The sequence below is a fragment of the Aethalodelphis obliquidens genome, unplaced genomic scaffold, assembly GCF_003676395.1.
Source record: "Aethalodelphis obliquidens isolate GAN/ISIS:26980383/991018 unplaced genomic scaffold, ASM367639v1 scaffold39, whole genome shotgun sequence".
Classification (NCBI taxonomy): Eukaryota; Metazoa; Chordata; class Mammalia; order Artiodactyla; family Delphinidae; genus Aethalodelphis; species Aethalodelphis obliquidens.
Genome location: NW_020837983.1, coordinates 18026660 through 18047618, shown reverse-complemented (window position 1 = coordinate 18047618; position 20959 = coordinate 18026660). Strand labels below are relative to the sequence as shown.

General features: G+C 38.4%; 1 protein-coding gene across 1 annotated transcript in view; it reads right to left on the bottom strand.

Annotated features, from left to right (window-relative positions):
• The window catches only part of TRHR (thyrotropin releasing hormone receptor), a 344936-nt gene that overhangs the window by 143446 nt on the left and 180531 nt on the right, over positions 1-20959 (bottom strand). Inside the window, exon 3 of the mRNA XM_027131608.1 lies at positions 7254-7315. The gene's annotated coding sequence lies outside the window, so the exon portion shown is untranslated. The remainder of the gene's footprint in view (positions 1-7253; positions 7316-20959) is intronic.

Sequence of the window (20959 nt, the reverse complement as noted above, 5' to 3'; positions counted from 1 at the left end):
CCACTACTATAAGGCAGCCCCTGCCTCAAAGTATCAAAACAGTACGAATGGGGGGATCTCTAAGGAACCTCAGGAGGTTCCCGTCTCTGCACTGATTTCCTTTTGTTTAGGCCCTATTCCCTTTTGTGTTCACACCTTATTCTCCTTCGTTCCTCTGACCCTATCCATTTATTAAGTCAAGACTTCTTAGAGTAGTATCATGCTGGAATTTCTCCCAAAAGAGAGAATTCTAGAATTTAGATAGTAGTCATCAAAGTAACCAACAAAGTAAATTAAATGACCTTTTGACATTTTTTATTTGTTTCATTTCTGACAGTACTAGAGCTGATTCTGAAAACACTGATTATTTGTCCCTATTGAATCAGCTACCACCCTTCTTATGGGCAAAATCTCCAACTGATATTGATAAAATTCACAGCACAACTCCCATTAAGTTTCCAATAGATCCCTCAAACTCTCTTTCCAGAATTAATCAATATTTTATACATAAAGCAGCCCTTAGAGGTATAAAGCCCATAATAGAAGATTACAAGGCTCAAGGCCTCATTATCCTTTGTAACAATCCCTGTAATACTATTTTACCAGTCAGGAAATCTACAGCTGAAGGTAAAATTTTGTCTAGGACCTCTGAGCAATAAACATTGTTTTCCCTCGGCACTCTTTTTTTCCTAACCCTCATATGTCACTAAAATCCATTCCCACTGGAAGCAAATGTTTTACTGTAATTGATTTATGCAGTGCATTCTTTAATATTCCAGCTGATAAAGATAGCCAATGCCTTTTTGCTTTCATTGGGGAATAAAAACAATTCACCTGGACAGTAATGCCTCAGGGTTTTACTGACAGTCATTCTCATATCTCACAAATCCTGAAAGCTGGTCTGGATGATATAAAGTTCCCTAGGGGTTCTACTTTGTTGCAAAATGTGGATCATTTGCTTCTTTGCTCTTTTTTACAAGCCTCCTCACAGGACGACAGCATCTACTTGCTAAAGCTTTTAGCCTTACAGGGGCTTAAGGTTGCCAAGGAAAAATTGCAGTTTGATCTGATTATCAGAACAAGGGCTACACTTGGATCCAGACAGACTTCAGGGTGTCCTAAGTCTCCCAAAGCCCAAAACTAAGCACCAACTGAGAGGTTTTCTTGAGCTAGTTGGTTATTGCTGAAAATGATTCCAAATTTCTCTCTTATGGCCAAACCAATGTATGTTTTACTAAACAGTAACACTGCTGACCCAATTTTATGGGATGAACAGAATGGCATAGTTTTCAAGGCCTTGGAAGGAGAATTTGATGAACCCATCTGCCCTTGGACATCCAAATTATCAGATTCCCTTTTTCCTTTTTGTATATGAAAAGGAAGAGAATGCCCTTGGGGTACTGTCTCAAAAACATGGGGACCACCTTTGACCCATAGATTATTACAGCCAGTATTTGGACCCTGTGACATGAGGGTACCCCTGCTGCCTTAGAGACATTACTGCTACTGCCCCTTTGGTTAAGGCCACTGAGGAAAATCATTGTGGGGTCTCCTTTAAGCAATTTTGTACCTCAGACAGTAGAAGTCTTTCTGAATTCTCATCACATTCAACATTTCTCAGTCAGTTGCCTCACTTACTATGAAGTCTTTTTGTTAACTGCTCCTCACGTAACACTTTCACAGTATAATAACCTTAACCCTGGTACTCTCCTCCCTTCTGTCACCAATGAAGCTCCTCACGACTACTTAACACTGATGGGTCACCTCCTGACTCCTCCTTATTATGATCTGCAGGAAATCTCTTTGGGTAATGCTGACTTCATGGTTCGCTGATGGCTCTTATTTAAAAGGTAACAATGGCAAATATTGTGCTGGATATGCTTGCAACTCCTTTTGATGTTGTTGAGGAGGCATCTTCACCTACGGCTACTTTAGTCCTACAGGCTGAATTATACAGTCTTACGTGAGCTTGTACTTTAGCCAAGGACAAAACTGCCAATGTTTATACTGATAGTAGATATGCTTTCAGAGTAGCTCATAATTTTGGAATGTTGTAGAAACAATATGGCTTCCTTACTTCCAGTGGAAATAAAATTAAAAATGGCCCCTATGTTCAGGGATTGTTGGATACAATACTTTTACCTGATGCTTTAGCTATTAAGATTCTGGGGCATTCTAAACTTGACACCCTGGAAGCTAAGGGAAATCATCTTGCTGACATTTTTGCAAGGAATGATGCCCTTTAGGGAACCAACAGCAGCCAGGCCTCTGTCATGGTCCAAAGGGATATTTCCCCAAATGATAACTTAGAAAAATTGGCTAGAAAAGACCAACAATTGGCCTCAGAAAAGAAAAAAAAAATTTGAAAATTCACCAATTGTTGGTTTGATAAAAAGAGGAAGCTCTGATTTAGACAAAACACCAACCCAGTCATACCAGAGACTCTAAAATGCCCACTCCTCACCACTGTACATGTCTTAAACCATTGGTCTACTGACAACAGGATAGAATTCATGAATCAGTGTTTGTGGGAAAACATCACAAGGCTGCAAAAGAGCCTACCTCAATTGTCCCATTTGTCCAAAATACAACCCAGGGAAGTCTGTACTGCTCCCAGACATTTTAAAATGCCTAAAGAACCATTTTAGGCATGACAAATGGATTTCACACAATTTTTCAGTCTGATATAAATGTTTTAGTCATGGTCTGTATGTTGTCACACTGAACTGAAGCCTTCCCTTATAGACAGGCTACTCCCCCTTCTGAGGCTAAAGCCCTTTTGGAAAAGATTGTCCCTCCATGGGGAACTCCTCTTGAAATTCACAGTGATCAAGGGACCCATATTACTGGTCAGGTCTGGTCGACAAGTCTGTGCTGTTTGGCCAGTTTTACAACATTTTCCATCCTAAATCTTCTGGTTTAGTCTAACCCACTTAATGCATTATTAATACTCATTTGCAAAATTTGCAGAGGCCCTCCAAGTACCTTGACCAAAAGCATTGCTATTGGTCCTTCTAAATCTTATATCCACCCCTTTTGAAACTCATAAACTCTTTGAGATAGTCACAGAATTCCCAATGCACTTGGCTTCTGCCTCTTTTGACCCTCAACTGATAAAAGGAGAGATACTCCAATATTGCAAAGGCCTAACTGCTTTAAAATAACCATGTTTTGGCAAAGCAATCTTTTCACAGTGCACCCTTGGGAGACAAAGACCATAAGTATCATGCCTTGCAACCTGGAGATTTTGCCTATTGGAAAAGATACCTCCAGAAAGACTCTTTAACCTTGTTGGAAAGGTCCCTACCAAGTACTGCTAACCAACTCTAGTGCTTCCAAACTCCAGGGAATAGACTCTTGGATTCACATGATACACCTAAAGAAAACACCAGACACTGCCTGGACCTGTACATCATCTGGTGACCTGAAAGTAAAGATTTCCTGGAATTGAAGCAGAAGACATCTGATGAGATAGACCAGGATATCCAGACCAGACCTATTGGAAGTTTATCACCAAACCTTTGATGATGACATAACGTTTCCAATCATCTCCAATACCTATGATCTTGATAACATATGGACTTTAGATAAAACACCTGAGAGTTCTCTCTCCTACCTCTCCTAGTTATTTGAACGTGATCTCAATAGATTTCCAATCTGCACTCTTTTCCTCTGACAGGAGTCACTACATCCAGGAAAAGTATTTCCTGTCATTTAGGGACAAAAAGCCAATGAAACTGGAAAAACCTGACTCTTGATCAGTGATGCTTCAGAGAAAGATCTTTTTCAAAAGGGAGAATTGTAAAGAATTAATAAATGGAAACCTCAATTAAATAGAGTTGAGATTCATATCTAATAATATTTTGATTGTTGACCAAAGTTTTGAGCTGAGCAAAGAAGGACTATAGGTAGGTGAGAGAGTTAGGTGCTTTTCTCCATTTATAAAATGGCTCTACTGCTTCACAGTATCAATAATTTACTTGGGTATGTCTTTGACATCTTTTTTGTTTGTTGGTTTTTGGAACAGGGGTCACTTCCTTCAGAAATCTGATCTGCTGATCTCCTCTGATGGGTATTTCTCTCATATTTTCCCATTATATCCCGTACTTCAATTGTAATAGCATTTATTACAATGTATTAGATTTACCTGTTTGTACTGTATCATCTTTTTACGGGTGCATTAGATTCCTAAGGCTGTCATAAGAAAGTACTACGAACTAAGTGGCTTAAAACAACAGAAATGTATTATCTCATAATAACTAAACCTCCAGAGGCTAGAGGTTTAAAATCAAGGTGTCAGCTGGGTTCTCTGAAACATACATAGGGGAGAATCTTTCCTTGCCACTTCTAGCTTCTGATGTTTGTCAGAAATCCTTCGCATTCCTTGGCTTAGAGATGCAACACCCCAATCTTGTCTTCTGTTGTCACATGACCATCTTTTCCCTGTGTGTCTCTCTCCTTTTCTTATAAGGACACCAGTCATATTGCATTAAGTGCCCACCTTACTTCAGTATGATCTCATCTTCTTAACTAGTTACGTCTGCAATGACTCTATTTCCAAATAGGTTCACATTCTAAGGTATTGGGGGACTTCCTCTTTGGGGGTAAGGGCACAAGTCAATCCATAACAGAGGACAAGGATTGTGTCTACTTCATCTTTTTTACATTTGGATCCTTAGCAAATTATTCCATTGCCAAGCATGTAGAATACGTTCTATTAAAAAAATTGATGAATAAATGAATGTATGAATAGGGGAATGTGTTTATACTAAGAAATCACATTCCATTCTAGAATAAAAGAAATTCATGTAGAGAGGGCAGAAAGTTCCAAGGCCCTTCCAGCTTCACAGTTCTGTGATTCTTTAGTCTCAACACTGGTTTGGTTTCAGCTGTAGAAAAGGCCTGAGAATAGAAATTGCCTACCAATTACATATCTGTAAATCCCAAAGAGGCAAGATACATTCAAGTGCCATAAAGGATATCCTAGTGCATAGACTTGCATGTCTGTTATTTGGATCTTTAGGGCATTTCAAGGGTTTCTGCCTTGGTATCTGAAGTTGACGTGTTTTTCGGCTATTTAGGAGAGGGACAAAGAATCGATTTGAGTTGTAAGACTGACATCTTCTGGCTAGCACAGGAGAGTGCAGAAAGGTTGAAGCATCAGAAAGGGAAATAAATGGAGTCGTTCTGGATTTAACAGTTAAACACTGGAAAGGGAAAGAAAAAAAGAAATATATATGGAAATAATAGAAAGCTATTCACAGGTACACAGATGCATTTTTTAGAAAGAATGAGCATACAGTCTAGTATATTCTGTGTAGTTCACCAGAATTGATTTTGGTCTTGAAGAAGAAGGTGAGGGAAATATAAGACATAAATGAAAAGATCATTCAGGAGTTGAACATGAGGAAATGGATTGAACAAAAATGTTCCTGATGAAAGATTAATGCTCTGGAGTTCTTATAGAGATGTGGGAAAACTATGAAAGAGTTTCTTGGATACTTTGTCAATTGGACTCTGTTTTGCTGTGGTCCAGGAGCAGAGCTATGGCTGGATATGAGATGTCTTGGTAGGAGTTTCCATTTGTACCTTCTGCTATTTATGACTGGCTCACTTGCCCCAATTTCAGGAATACCATTGAGATAATTATTCTTTCATTTATGAGAAGTGTGCATCCTTTCTTACCTTCTAACTTGTTCCCAGTTTGTTATTATCCATCTCTCCAAACTGTTTCATTTTTCCTTTCGTAATGCTGCAGTGCAGGGTGCATTTCAGAGCACAAAAGTGTCCTGAGTACTCCTGATGCCTCCGTGCCAGCCACATCATTCCTTGTTTCTATCAATTCCGAAAGGAGGACAGGAGGAAAAAGAGAAAGCAAGTGAAATTCATCAATTGAGCTATTGAGAGTTGCTCATATGTTGGGAGTGAGAGAGTGGAGGGGTTACAAAGTGGTAAGCATGATGGACTGGGTTTCTATCCTTGGAGAAGTGGAAATGGATTCAAGCAAAAAAATTAAAAGAATTAATAATTAATTGTCTAATCATTATCATGGTAAGTGCTTCTAAGGATACACAAGGTACTAGAAAATTATATATAACAGGGAGTCCTGATCTAACTTAAATGAAAGGAAATGTTTTCTAGACATAGAACTTTTCTTTCTTTCTTTCTTTTTTTTTGCGGGCCTCTCACTGTTGTGGCCTCTCCCGTTGCGGAGCACAGGCCCCGGACGCGCAGGCCCAGTGGCCATGGCTCACGGGCCCAGCCGCTCCGCGGCATGTGGGATCCCCCCGGACCAGGGCACGAACCCGCGTCCCCTGCATCGGCAGGCGGACTCTCAATCACTGCACTACCAGGGAAGCCCTAGACACAGAACATTTAAGCTGATATAAAATGAATAAATGTACTTTAGCTAAAGGAAAGGATCATAAGGAGGCATTACAGAGACAAAATCATGTATTAAGGCACTTAGGCAAGAATAGCAAATAAGAGGAATCCTCATATATATAGCTCTGTCTGTGTGATAGGCACAAATTGATATTTTCATATATATTATTTGATCCTCTTAATAACAAAAATGTCAAGTGGGTACCATTCTTACTTCCATTTTACAGATGAGTAACTGAGGCACAGATATATTAAGTAACTTGTCTAAGATCACAGAGCTAGTAAGTGGCCAACTGAAAACCGAAACATAGGCAGTCCAGCTCCAGAATCTGGAAGCATAAGGAATGCAGGAAGTTCAGAGTGGCTGGACCTTGGAGAACGAGGCAAAGGGGAACCTGAAGCTGGAAAGGCAGGAAGGGACTAGAGCCTGTTGGGCCTTATGACCATGTTAAAAGAATTTGATTTTTATTCTAATAGTGATTGGATGCTGTTGACAGATACTAAGCAGAGATGTAGCAAGGTGAATTTTGCTTTTTATAAAAGTCTGTTTGGCTGCAGTATGGACAGAGACCTTGATTGGCCCCCTCTGAGATTAGTAGGAGGAAAATATCTTTTCTAAATTGCCTCCATGTTTGCTATACTCTGTAAAAACAGCATTGTTAAAAAAACAAACAAACAGCATTGTTGTTTAACAGTCAACACTATAGCATAAGAGAACAAAGCAATCTGTTCTTATACATTCCTGACAAGGGAAAAGTTATATGGTGTTATTTGTTGTTGGGCTGTGTCCCGTAGGCCTACGAGGCCTGTACTTGCCCAGTTTCAAGACCGAAGAAAGAGCCCAGAGTGAGCGACAGAGACATCAATGGTTTAATGGTTGGAAAACTTACACGTCTGAAGCAAGGTCCTGGCGAAGGTCCTGGCGATGCAGGACATGGCGGCAGTCTTCGATCTGGGAAAAAAGCGAGACTACCAGTTATAGGGGAATTGACATCAGGTGGGCTCATTAGTTACCAGGGAAACCAGCAGAGGGGCACACCCCTCCCGGCCCCTTTGATGAGAACAATCACCAGCTGGGGCCTGGGCAAGTACTAGGCAGGTCAGTCATGTGTGAAGGGCTTATGTGAAGCAGGCACTGGTTGGGCAAGGGATTACAGAGAGCGAGAGAACAGCCATGTTGAGTGGCCTGACCATACATTTGTGCAAAAGATATTGAATATTAGATGTAGAAGGAATGGAAAAGAATATGTCATCTGCATGCCCATGGCCTTGGAACACAATACTGACACATATACTGCAATAACACATGGTAGGGTCACACGACACAACACATATAAGAAAAAATTTATTTGTGATTGTGGATAGTTTCCTGATAATTCATTTCTGTGTATGTAAGGCAAATAATCTGAGACACAATTTGCAAGGAAAGATGGATGTGCTGATATCCAAGGACACTTAATGAACTTGACAATTCTGAGCCTCATTTCCTCAATCCCTGAAGTTGATTGCATGTTGCAGGTGACGTTACCCCCATATACAAACCTTTTAAAAAAATTTAGTGGGATCTCTGTAACAGCTCTCGAACTATCACCTAGTTGAAGGTTTGGTCATGCACAGTTATCCTAGCAGAAACATGAACTTCTTAAAAGCAGGTACCATGTCATATAACTCTTCCTTTCACTATACTATTTAATTTAATACTTCGCTCTTGTACGTGAAAAAAATCGGTGTTGAATGAATGAATGGTGAATTAACAAATGAATAAAGAATGTTGCCAGATGATTTAAGCTGCACTTTTATTTTCTTTAGGTATGCTGCCTGACTTCTACGGATATTCAGCAAACATAGCCTGAGCCTTGTTAGTTCACAGTGAATATAAACTCCTGCTATACTTATAATCCATTTCACAGAGGCCTAGAGGAGGTAAAAATACAAAACCCACTTTCTACAGAAGGAGGTCTGAATGCTTTAGTACAAAAAGGATGTGCAGGAATCGAGTTTGCTGGGTATTGCAAATCAGTAGGTAATTCCTAACAGGCATTTCCGAAAATTTTTGAAAATTTGATTTCATTTGTGAGACATTTTATTAAGGTTAAATTTAATGGGGAGGAACCCACTGCGTATAGCTGGAAGACCAATGAAAACCAAGAGGATTACAGACCTGGCATCTTATAAGTAGCTCTAACCTAATCAAATATCTTTAAAAAGATATATTTAGCAGCCTTAGGTTTGTTTTTGAAAATATTGGTGTAGAAAAATTTCTATTTTATAATTATTGTAATAGAATAAAGCATCTGTTTATTTGTCAGTGTGTTAAAAAACAACCTGGTGTTTGGGTCATTAAAATAACCTTTTTATGCATTGTAGCTGAGTTTGTTTCTTATTTTTTTCTTTTTCTTCCTCACAATTTGAAGTTTTTCATTTTTTTATCATAGTTGTACTGATTCTTCAACTTAAATTTTCTTGTGGCATCTAGCATGAAGTCTCATAAACAAGGTCATACACCACTAATAAAAAATGAGAAATATTATTTGCTTATTACCCAGAGGGCCTTGGTCTGTGATTCTACGTGCAATTTGTTTAATAAGTTTAATAAGTAACCCAATAGTAGAAAAGTTCAGGAGGGGGTCCAGTGAACAGAGGAAGAACTAGTTGCCTCCATGACCTCACTCCATGTGGACACATTTCTGGCCCTCCCTGTGCAGATTATGCAGTGATCTGGAACAACCCAAACCCTCAGAATAGGAATTCTCTGCTTCCCGGGTCCTCTGGGAACATGGAGCTATGCTTGCCACCAACCACCTGCTCCCATGTTAACTACAATAAAATGGAAAAGAAGTGTGATGTTAAGGGAAGAGAGAGCTGCAGTTACAGTTTTTACAAATGTCAAATGTTTTTGTTCAGTGCTTTGCAGTGTGTGATGGTTAATTTTATGTGTCAAATTGACAGGCCCAAGGGAAACCCAGATAGCTGGTAAAACATTATTTCTGGGTTTGTTTGTGAGGGTGATTCCAGAAGAGATTAGCATTTGAATTGGTAAACTGAGTAAAGAAGATACTGCTGTTTCTAAAGTTATAATTAATTACTGTGTACCAGAACCTATATAGTGTGCTACATACATGGTCTTTAAATTACACGTTAACCCTAAAAAATAGGCATTACAATTCCATTTTATTAGATGAAACTGAGGCTCAGTGAAATTAACTTAGTCACCAAAACAATGTTTTCGTTTGATTCTAAAGTTTATGATTTTCTCACTACAAAGGGAGATCTATGGAATTCTGGGATGTTTCTCTTCCCCCACTAAAACTATCTGCTCATCTAGGATGGGGAATTAGCATAAGTCTTTTTGCTTATGATTGTATTCCCAGTGCCTACAACACTGTCTAGGTGATTAATTTTTATTTTTCTCACCATTTGAATGATGATGGGGACAAGATGATGAACATTCCTCAGTAAAAAAGAAAAGTATCTCTAGATAGATTGAAAATAATAATAAAATCTCTGTGCTGGATAATTTGAGATTGCCTCTCTAGATCTGCTCTCCACTTGACCCTTTGGAGGTTGGCCTGGGAGGACTGTGTCAAGGAGGCTCCCTTGCCATCTGGTTTTGGGTTGGTTTCAGCCAGTGGGAGGCACTGGCAGAAGATCAACAGGCTAGTGGAAAGAGAAATCAGAGTCATTACTCCACTGGCTCCCTCCTTTGAGGGCATCTTCATTTGGTTGCGTCTTTCCAACTTGGGTCACAACTCCTATAAGGGACTCCACTACACATGTCCTGAATTTCAGTAACTGCTTCTTCCCCCTGTCTCTTCAGCCCTGGGGGTGGCAATAGCTCCCCAATGTTGTCATGCCTTGTTTGTTTGTTTTTTTTTTTACCCCACTCGCATATTTATAAATAGCTATTTTATTAAACTCTCTTCAGTTTCCTATTGGAGCATGGCATCTGTTCTATTCCAGGAACCTGAATTATTTATTAATGTTCATTCATCCACTTAAATATTTATTGAACTCCAGTTATATATGTGTTGTTGGGAGAGGAGTGGCTTTCAGGAAGCGGATTTACCCTTTCTAGTTATAGATAATATTTTTTCCCCTTCTCCAACATGTCACCATCCAGGTAAACAAATATGGGTGGTTAAAAAGTTTTTTCTTTTACTTTTTTTGGTTTGTTTTGTTTTCTGCTTGGCTAGGGATAGCTTTTTTTACATGCTATGTAACACTGGATGGAAGATAAGCCCCTTCCCCTAAAAGCCATTTTTTTTTCATACTCTTGGAAAACTGGTATCTATTTTACAGTACATAATTTGGACTAGTCACATTTCAAGTGTTCAGAATCCATTTTGACTAGTGACTGCTGAATGGATCATGTAGCTCTGCAGCCTTCATGGAGTGCTCTCTGTCATCTGTTTTGTTCAAGACTCTGCCCTTATTGTCTTTATCTGTTTATGTACTCCCTGCCTCAGAGATCTAATTTATTCCAGAGTAATTAGCTATATTGATGATTCCAAATATTATATCTCTATCTAGAATGTTTATGGGCACCATAAATTCAATGTAACTCAAAGTAGTCTTCCACTGTACCCAAGAAAGTGGCTTCTGCAATCTACAGATTTAACCTAATCCTTATCAAATTACCCATGACATTTTTCACAGAACTAGAACAAATAATACTGAAATTTATATTGAACCACAAAAGACCCAGAATTGCCAAGGCAATTCTGAGGAAAAAGAACAAAGCTAGAAGCATAACCCTCCCAGACTTCAGACAATTACTACAAAGCTACAGTATTCAAAACAGCATGGTATTGGCACAAAAACAGACATACGGATCAATGGAACAGAATAGAGAGCCCAGAAATAAGTCCACACACCTATGCTCAATTAATTTTGTACAAAGGAAGCAAGGATATATAATGGAGAAAAGACAGTTTCTTTAATAAGTGGTGCTGAGAAAACTGGACAGCTACATGTAAAAGAATGAAATTAAAACATTCTCTAACACTATGTACAAAAATAAACTCAAAATGGATTAAAGACCTAAATGTAAGACCAGATGTTATAAGACTCCTAGAGGAAAACACAGGCAGAACACTCTCTGACACAAATTGCAGCAACATTTTTTGGATCTGTCTCCTAGAGTAATGGAAATAAAAGCAAAAATAGACAAATGGGACCTAATTAAACTTAAAAGTTTTGCACAGCAAAGGAAACCATAAACAAAATGAAAAGACAACCTATGGAATGGGAGAAAATATTTGTAAATGATGTGACTGACAAGGGATTAATTTCCAAGATATACAAACAGCTTATATAGCTCAGTATCAAAAAACAAACAACCCAATCAAAAAATGGGCAGAAGACCTAAATAGACATTTCTTCAAAGAAGAGATACAGGTGGCCAACAGGCACATGAAAAGATGCTCAACACTGCTAATTATTAGAGAAATGCAAATCAAAACTATAATGAGGTATCATCTCCCTCTGGTCAGAACGGCCATCATCAAAATGTCTACAAATAACAAATGCTGGAGAGGGTGTGGAGAAAAAGGAACCCTCCTACATTGTTGGTGGGGATGTAAATTGGTGCAGCCACTAAGAAGAACAGAAAGTATGTTCCTTAAAAAACTAAAAATAGAGTTACCATATGATCCAGCAATCCCACTCCTGGGCATATAACTGAAAATGATGAGAACTCTAATTCGAAAAGGTACATGTACTCCAATGTTCATAGGAGCACTATTTACAATAGCCAAGACATGGAAGCAACCTAAATATCCATCAACAGATGAATGGATAAAGAAGGTGTGGAATATATCTACTGTGGAATATTACTCAGCCATAAAAAAGAATGAAGTAATGCCATTTGCAGCAACATGGATGGACTTGGAGATTATCATACTAAGTGAAGTAAGTCAGACAAAGACAAATATCATATGATATCACTTATATGTGGAATCAAATAAGTTCACTTGTAACAGTTTTTTAGATTATTACAAAACAGAAATAGACTCACAGACGTAGAAAACAAACTTATGGCTACCAAAAGGGAAAGGGGGAGGCATTAAAAAAAATGAAATAAAGAAAGTGGCTTCCTCTTCACTTTATCATTTTGAGTACTGATATAGTATCAACCATTCAGTCACCAAGGCTTAAAAGTTTAGATTCTCCCTTTCTCTTACCTCTTCATAGTCAACCAATGGTTTCTCTATCCTACGGCTATGCTCCTAGAATAAAATCCTTCTTGTACAGTTGACCCTTGAACAACCTGTGTTTGAACTGCACAAGTCCAGTTATAAGGGGGTATTTTTCAATAGTAAATATTACAGTACTACAAGACACCATCAGTGGTTGGTTGAATCTGAGGATGCAGAGGAACTGCAGATAAGAGGGCCAACTGTAAACTATACTCGGATTAACCTTGTAGTTGTTCAAGGGTCAATGGTATTGCCATTTTGGGCCCTTTAAGGATGGTGCTATTTAATTTTTTAAGGTACAGTCCTGATCTTGTTACACATTCTACAGAAATATTCTAAGCCTCCATATTTCCTACCAAAGGAGACTAGAGATGTTTTGGTTTGGAATTCAAGGTACTTTACAATACCATCTCTATATCCCTATTCTTACCTCGTAGTAATTTTGTGTGTGACCTGTGTTCCAGGAAAACAAAAACATGTTCCCTGAACATTCTTTGCAGTTTTTCTCCCTTTATGTCTTTTTACTATTTAATTCTCTACCTAGAATACTTTCCTCCTTTGCCACATGGCTCAATCCTGCCCATGCTCCTAGGCCCAGTACAAGACACTCTTGTATCAACCATCACTATACTCTTTGTCTATTCTCTTAGAAGAAAAAAGTGAATGTGTTCTCTCCCTCCTTGGAACATACAGTTGACTTTGTTTTACCTCTCTTATACTACTAGCTGACTTCTGCCTTGTAGTGTGTTTATTGTATTATTTGTTCCCTTCTCCTACTTCGTAAGTTTCTTTGGGGGTTATGTTACACATGGGAAGCCATGGAGATAGATAAGATAACCCTCATTCAGACTGAGGGTTTTGGAGAGCAAAGAGGTCCAAGTAGGCACCTTAAGATATAACATTTGAGGATTAGGTGAAGAATTCTTAGTTGTGGAAAAAATAACTGTCTTCCTTCTACTAGCATCTTCAGATCTCGGCAAACTTGGCATTTCCCTGGTGTGCCCATTAGTGTAATTAAATCAGACTTTTAGTTTTTGTCTAAATAGATGCTAGGACAAGAATTTCTAATATACTTTTACCTTGCTATGGCAGATACATACCACTAGACAATATGTTTTAATTACTTTTATCATTTATGTTCATTTTCTCCCACTTCAATGAAATACATAGAGGTTTAAAAGGGCATTTACCCAAGTTTTGAAGTAGGTGATCTCAGTGATATAAAGGGAACTTTTCTTTTCTCTTTATATGTTTCTGTATTTTCAGCTTCATTTTAATTTATTTTTACAATAAGCCTTTATATATTTCTAATCATAAATATCAAGTTAAAAATAAAGAACATATCATGAAACTTTTTGGTTGAGCTGCCTCTTATTTTCTTTCCAAAACTTTGCTTTTATGCCAAGTTGCATACCTCTTAAGATCAAGGTAACAAAAGATAAAAATGGACTTCAGCCAAAGGAGGCTGTCAGAAAGCACTATGGTTGCTCTGATTAAAACCAAACTGAACCAAACTTTCTTGCAAACTGAGGTTTAAAAAGTAACTAAAAAGTGATAGCATATGACACAGCAATCCCAGTACTGGGCATATACCCAGAGAAAACCATAATTCAAAAAGACACATGCACCCAAATATTCATTGCAGGACTATTTACAATAGCCAAGACATGGAAGCAACCTACATGTCCATCACCAGAGGAATGGATAAAGAAGATGTAGTACATATATACAGTGGGATATTACTCAGCCATAAAAAAGGAACGAAATTAGGTCATTTGTAGAGATGTGGATGGACCTAGAGACTGTCATACAGAATGAAGTAAGTCAGAAAGAGAACAAATATCGCATATTAACGTATATATGTGGAATCTAGAAAAATGGTATAGATGATCTTATTTGCAGAAATAGAGACACAGACGTTGAGAACAAATGTACGGATATCAAGGGGGAAAGGAGGGGGGTGGGATGAATTGGGAGACTGGGATTGACATATATACACTATTGATACTATGTATAAAATAGATAACTAATGAGAACCTACTGTGTAGCACAGGGAACTCTACTTAATGCTCTATAATGACCTAAGGGGGAAGGAAATCCAGAAAAGATGGGATATATGTATATATATAGCTGATTCACTTTGCTGTACAGTAGAAACTAAAACAACATTGTAAAGCAACTATACTCCAATAAAAATTAATTTTTAAAAAAGTAATAGCATACAATTTGTACTGAGGGCAGTTGATAGGGGTCTGGAGGAGTCCACTCATATAGTAAAGAGAACTAGAAGTTTGCAGAGTGAGTTTACAGACTATGGGGATGCTTTTAGAGGGTTCTGTGGGGTGTCAAATGGGAATTTTTCATAAAGAAGGTCTAGATTTCTACCCTTTACTCCTAATAAGCATAAGAAAAACCTGTTTAATAATAACAAAGGATGCCTCCTCCTTAAAAATCACTAGAGACCAAACTTGTATGTCTCTGTTTATAAGTTTATCCCTTATTTACACTGTTTATCTTTGTTATAAAACACAGTTTTGAGAACCTAAAATTAGAATTATCAGTTGATTTTTTTTTTTTTTTTTTTTTTTGTGGTACGCGGGCCTCTCACTGTTGTGGCCTCTCCCGTTGCGGAGCACAGGCTCCGGACGCGCAGGCTCAGTGGCCATGGCTCAGGAGCCCAGCCGCTCCGCGGTATGTGGGATATTCCCGGACAAGGGCACGAACCCGCGTCCCCTGCATCGGCAGGCGGACTCTCAACCACTGCGCCACCAGGGAAGCCCTATCAGTTGATTTTATATTACATTCAAAAATAATCACTATCGGGACTCCCCTCGTGGTACTGTGGTTAAATACACTGTGCCTCCACTGCAGGGGGCACAGGTTCAATCCCTGGTCGGGGAACTAAGATCCCACAAGCCGCGCCATGCAGCCAAAAAAACAGAAACAAAACAAAACAAAACCCCAAAAGAATCACTGTTGAACTTTCCTCATCTTATGCCAAGTGCTTGAGGATCATCTTCGCTCTCTGTGTGGCAGGTGAGGAAGGAGGGGGATTACAAAAAGTCAAGTGGATAAAACTCCTGAACAGGAGGAGGAAGCAGAAGGTATGAGAAGATCTGCACCTAAGATGCGGTCATTGAGGAAATTACTGATGTTTCCTACCTCTGATGGAAGCAAGAATTTCAACCACTCCCACACCCTATGGATAAAGTGCTAGGACACAGGTCTAATGACCTGTCACATAAGCAGCCACACTGTGTAATGAGGACTCACTGGGAGAGGCAGCTGGTCAGAGCAATCAGCACTGCAGCAGAAAGACCTTTGACTTTGAAGTTAGAAACTTGGGTTAAATCAGCTCTTCTACTTACGAGCTGGATGACACTGGGAAAATGGTTGAACTCCTGTTAAATGGTATCCTTATTCTTCAAATGAGGGAAAATACCTTTGTTTCTCAGAGAAGTAAATGGGACAGAGTACATATAGAACATGACCACTGTGGATCCATAATTAGTTTCACTTGAGCCAGATGAGGCTAATCCAAGTTTGTTCATCTCTGTTTCTCCAGTACCTGCCATTTAGAATGTACCCAGGGCTACTACATCAATGAATGAATAAAGCAAGGGAAATCCTTGAGTCTTCATGAAGAAAGAGGGACCTGAAGATGTCTTCTCACAAGGCACCTTCTGGGGGGGGGCGGTCATAGCAGAGGGGGGAAGTTGAAGATAACAATATAATGATAAGTGAGGTAATAAGGGGAAAAAAGAGGAAAGTGTGGAAAGTGGAAGGAGATGGAAAAAGGTCAGAAAGGGGAAAGATGGAATACTCAATTTTTCTAAGCTGGGAAAATTGTGTTGGAGGATGTGTGTGTGTGTTTGTGTGTGTGCACATCTTGGTTATGTGCACAAGAGAAGTATCAGTACACTGCTACCTATTGAGGAGTCGTCTTCCTTTCTTTTTACATTTGTCCCTAAGGTGGGCATGGTTAGCTTGGAGCACATAAATAAGCCGGGGTTATCCCCTAGAATTGTATAACAAGACAAACCAAGTAGAATTAGAGTGGTCTTCTGGAGTTCTTCTTTCTAAAAAAATAGTGTTTTGTTTTGTTTTTTAACTTTCGGTAATGACAGTTATTTTATTCTTTTTATTATGTCATGTTTTCAAATCAATTTTTAATGGGTCTCTTACTCAAAATATGAAGTATATTTTTAAACTGATAAAGTGAGTTTGGCTCTATTCCTGGCAAATATTTCTGGTTGTAAACGGAGGTATTTGGTAGGGGCAGACTTTGAAACTTCTGGTAAATTAGAAACTGATATCAAAGGAAGAATGCAATTTATTTTGGAGCCAAAAAGCTAATGAAACACTTTTGCAAATCAGTTGTTAGATAAATGCTTCCTTTAAAAATAAAAATCTAGAAAGACAACATTTGGTCTGTGCACAACATGTGTAATCTTTTCAAATGTTTTCAGGATGTCTTTGTGCAATCTAGTTTTTAAGCCTTCTTAGAAGGAAAAATGTGTTTAGCTGAAAAGATAAGTATTTTTTAAGCTACTGTGTTTAGTGTATAATTTAACTTAAATGGAAAATGTTTAAATGCATTTAATTATATCTTTTAACAAATGTACAACTGCAATATAATTATCCTTCCTATTTGTAAAGATTAAAGAAAATGAAATTCAATATTAAATACTTTAAGAAGTATGGTTATAGTGGGAGGTCATTATGTTAAATTCTCATAACAAGCAAATCTTAAAATTCTGTACATCTACCAAATACAGAATGCAATTAAATTTACAACATCTGTATGTGTAGTTGATGGAAATTTACTTTTAGCTGGAGAAGTGAAATAGGCAAATAGAGTAGAGCCCCAGAACTCCCACTTTACTTGAATAAATCCTCCTGAAAAGTGTTATCCAAGCGAGAAGAAATATCAAAAACAAAAAGAAACAAAAACCAAACAGAAGCAAATTGGAAGAAGTTAAATCAGTAGGAATAGGTAAATGGGGAAAACCAAAAATCTCACATGTATGGAATGCCAACTGGGAGCTGATACTGTGATGGGTGCTTTGCATATGCTGTTATATTTAATCTTCAGAACAATCCATGGAAGTAAGTATCGACATATACATTTACAGACAAGATCATATAGCTGCTATGTAATGTTCCTGGGATTCCAACTTTGGAATATCTCACTCCAAAGCCTGTACTGGAACTGTTAGATAGACTTAAGAGATGCATGAGGTGATTAGAATTATATGAAGAATATTTTGAGGAGGTACAAAAATTTTCCAAGTCAACAGAGCAAGAGACATGTTCTGCTATTAAATAATTTCTTATAGCCCTATAAAAACTCTAGTTACATGTATAATTATATTTGTGTGTATGAATTAACATATCCATACATGCTATGTTCAATGTTTACAGAACGCACACTGTGTTTGACACTATATTAGTAGCAAGTAAGGAATACCCCAAAGAACCCTCAGGGAACATAAGTTCTAGTAGGGGAAACAAACAACATAATAGCAGATTTTGATAATTAGTAGGTAGAACCATACAAAACTGCCATAACGGTTGAATATCAGAATTTCATGTGGCCCAAACTAAAAATCTAAATATTAAAGTATGTTTTGGGAGTGTGCCTACAGACACTCAGGATATATATTTCTATTATTTGTACATTCTTATACATGTTTCCTTTGGGATCAGGTGTGCACTGAGTATCCATAGAGAGCAGTCAGTCTGTGGAGGATTTTTATTTATCACAATAAATCCAATCAACTTCGTGGAATTATCCAACCTTAGGTTTAGCTCTCTGCTAAACTCTCAGGAGACGTTTGGCAATGTTTGGAGACATTTTTGGTTGTAACAACTAGGGGAGTAGTGCTACTGGCGTTGAGTACATCCCTGAGTAGAGACCAGGAATGCTGTTAAACATTTTAAAATGTCCAAGATAGCCACTGCCCACCCCCATGCCCCACATACGCACAAGAGTTATCCAGTCAAAAATGTCAGTAGAAATTCTTGAGAAATCCTGCACTGAACACAGGAAGAACAGGGCAAAGGTAACTGGGAGAACACTGTACAGTTATATTTCCCAAATCTTAAAGAGTAGCGTTCCCAAAACACCCATTGTGGATGTCTCTGTTGAGATGCTCAAAGCTTATGGTGAAAAATATGGAGAAGAGTAAAAGTTGCAATGAACCTTAAAAAAAAAAAGCCTTAAGTTGACTAGACTAGAACAATAAACATGACACACCAAACAAATGTATTATCAATCACTTCTCACGAATCACAAATTAGTAATAATGGATACTGTAGAAGTAATTTCTGTTCATCCTTCTTTGCTTACTGGAAAACTTGCAGGATACCCCATCTCTGAAATTTCCAGCAGTTGATTATAAACTTATTCTTCTTTCTATAAGTAATACCTACACTGAAGTATTTTATCTTCTGTATCTGGTCTTGTTTTTATTGTTGTTGTTGTTTGGAGGGCCTTGGATATGCAATGGATTAACCACAGTTATTGCAAACTGTTATTGATTTATGCCAGCTCTTATTTATATTTTACTTTCAATATTTGTCTCCATCTCCCATCCTGACTTTTCTTTCCCCCTAGTTAGGCCAACTTTAGTACATGTGTATCAAAGAATAATATGCAGTATTCTCGTGTGTTTTAATTTATAGAAATTGAATTGTATTATACTTCTCATCCTGCTTCTTCCTCTTTAGACTCGGAGGTATGTCTTAGACATCTAGCCTTAGTGATATATGTAGAATTCATGCATTTTTTTGACTGCTGACTGCGTTTTTGACATTTTATCTACCCATTGCCCAATTCATGGCCACATTTCTAACGTGGAACCAATGCAGAGATGGAGATTCTTGTCCATATCTCTTTCTGTGTCTGTGTAAAAGATCTTTGGAGCACACTGCCAAGAATGTAATAGCTGTTTTGTTTAATGCTGCCAAATAGCTATCCAAAATAGCTGCATTACTTACACTTTCAGCAGTGCAAGAAGGTTCTTATTTTTTTGACATTTCTTTAATTGTTTGCTTTCCCACAATCTAAATAGCCACTTTACACCTTTTTTTTCTCTCCTCAGAACTCCAGCTTCCTGCCCTCAGGTAGGAAGGGAGGGAGTAAAGCTGAAAAACCCTAGCGATGAGTTGAGACCCAGCACTGGAGCTACAGTGGCTGGGGTGGAGGGGAAAGATAGACAGTGACAGATGAAGAGGTCAGAGGGGTACTGGCTGCCACACCTGTGGGGCCCTGTGGGTCACTGTGGTAGACGCTTTGGGGCCTGTTCATAGCCCCCATGCACTGCTATGGGTCCTCAGCACCCAGGAGCCACATTTGGTGGGAGGTCACCCCCTTGCACACCGCCAAGGTACAATGTATTGATCGATATGAGTATTTTAAAAGCTGATCTCCTTGCCTCAAGAGGGACTAGTTCTGTGATCCATTTGTGCACCAGAGCCCTATTGCTGTGGATCAGGACAAGGCAGACTTTGCCCAAGATTACATTGTTTCTCTGCTCTTTCCCTTCCTCTATCCTGCTTCACTCTCTCCCAGGTTGCACCTGGGATTACCCCTTCATTACACCACTTTTACAGGAATCCTCCTCTCAGGCTCTGCTTTGCTTTTAGAGAGCCCAAACTAAGTCAGTCATTGTAGGGACTTTGGCTTTTAGTCTGTAAGTGAAATGGGAGCCATTACAGGGTTTGGGAAGTGACTTCATCTGGCTCATATTTAGAATCACTCTTCTACACTCGTGTTGAGGTGAGACTATGAGAGAGAAAAGGTGGAAAAGCAGAGAATAGGAGGCTATGACAGCAATCCATGTAAGAGATGATGGTGGCTTGGTAGCAATAAATGTGGTGAGAGGCAGCTGGTTTCTGGGGATAATCTGAAGCAATATCATACAGAATATCCTGATGGATCATATAAAATACTGACATTAACTGTAAAGTATAATAGTGCACTCAGAGGGCTGGTTCATTAAGTGGTCTGTTTCCTGAAAATCAGTCTTTGAATTCCATTCCCCATAGCAACTGTACTTAATTAGTTATCTGTTTGATTTTGATTCATTTTTTCTTCACTATAAAGTTATGGCAACTTTAAAAAGAGTTATATTGGGATCAATTTCCTTTTATTGAGAACAGCTGCAAAATATTTGTAAATTTTAAAAACCTGTACTAAATAATATAAAGACCTGATTACAGCTCACTGTGAGGAAACATTAGGCCAAACATCTTGCCAAAGAATCTATCTAAACCGCTGATGTTTTCTGTGCTTGTTTGGAAATAGATCTGCACCTCAGTGGGTATTTTACCTTCCATGTTCTTTATCCCCCAGATATTTCTCCAGAGATATTGTCTACTTTTGTCCAGATCCC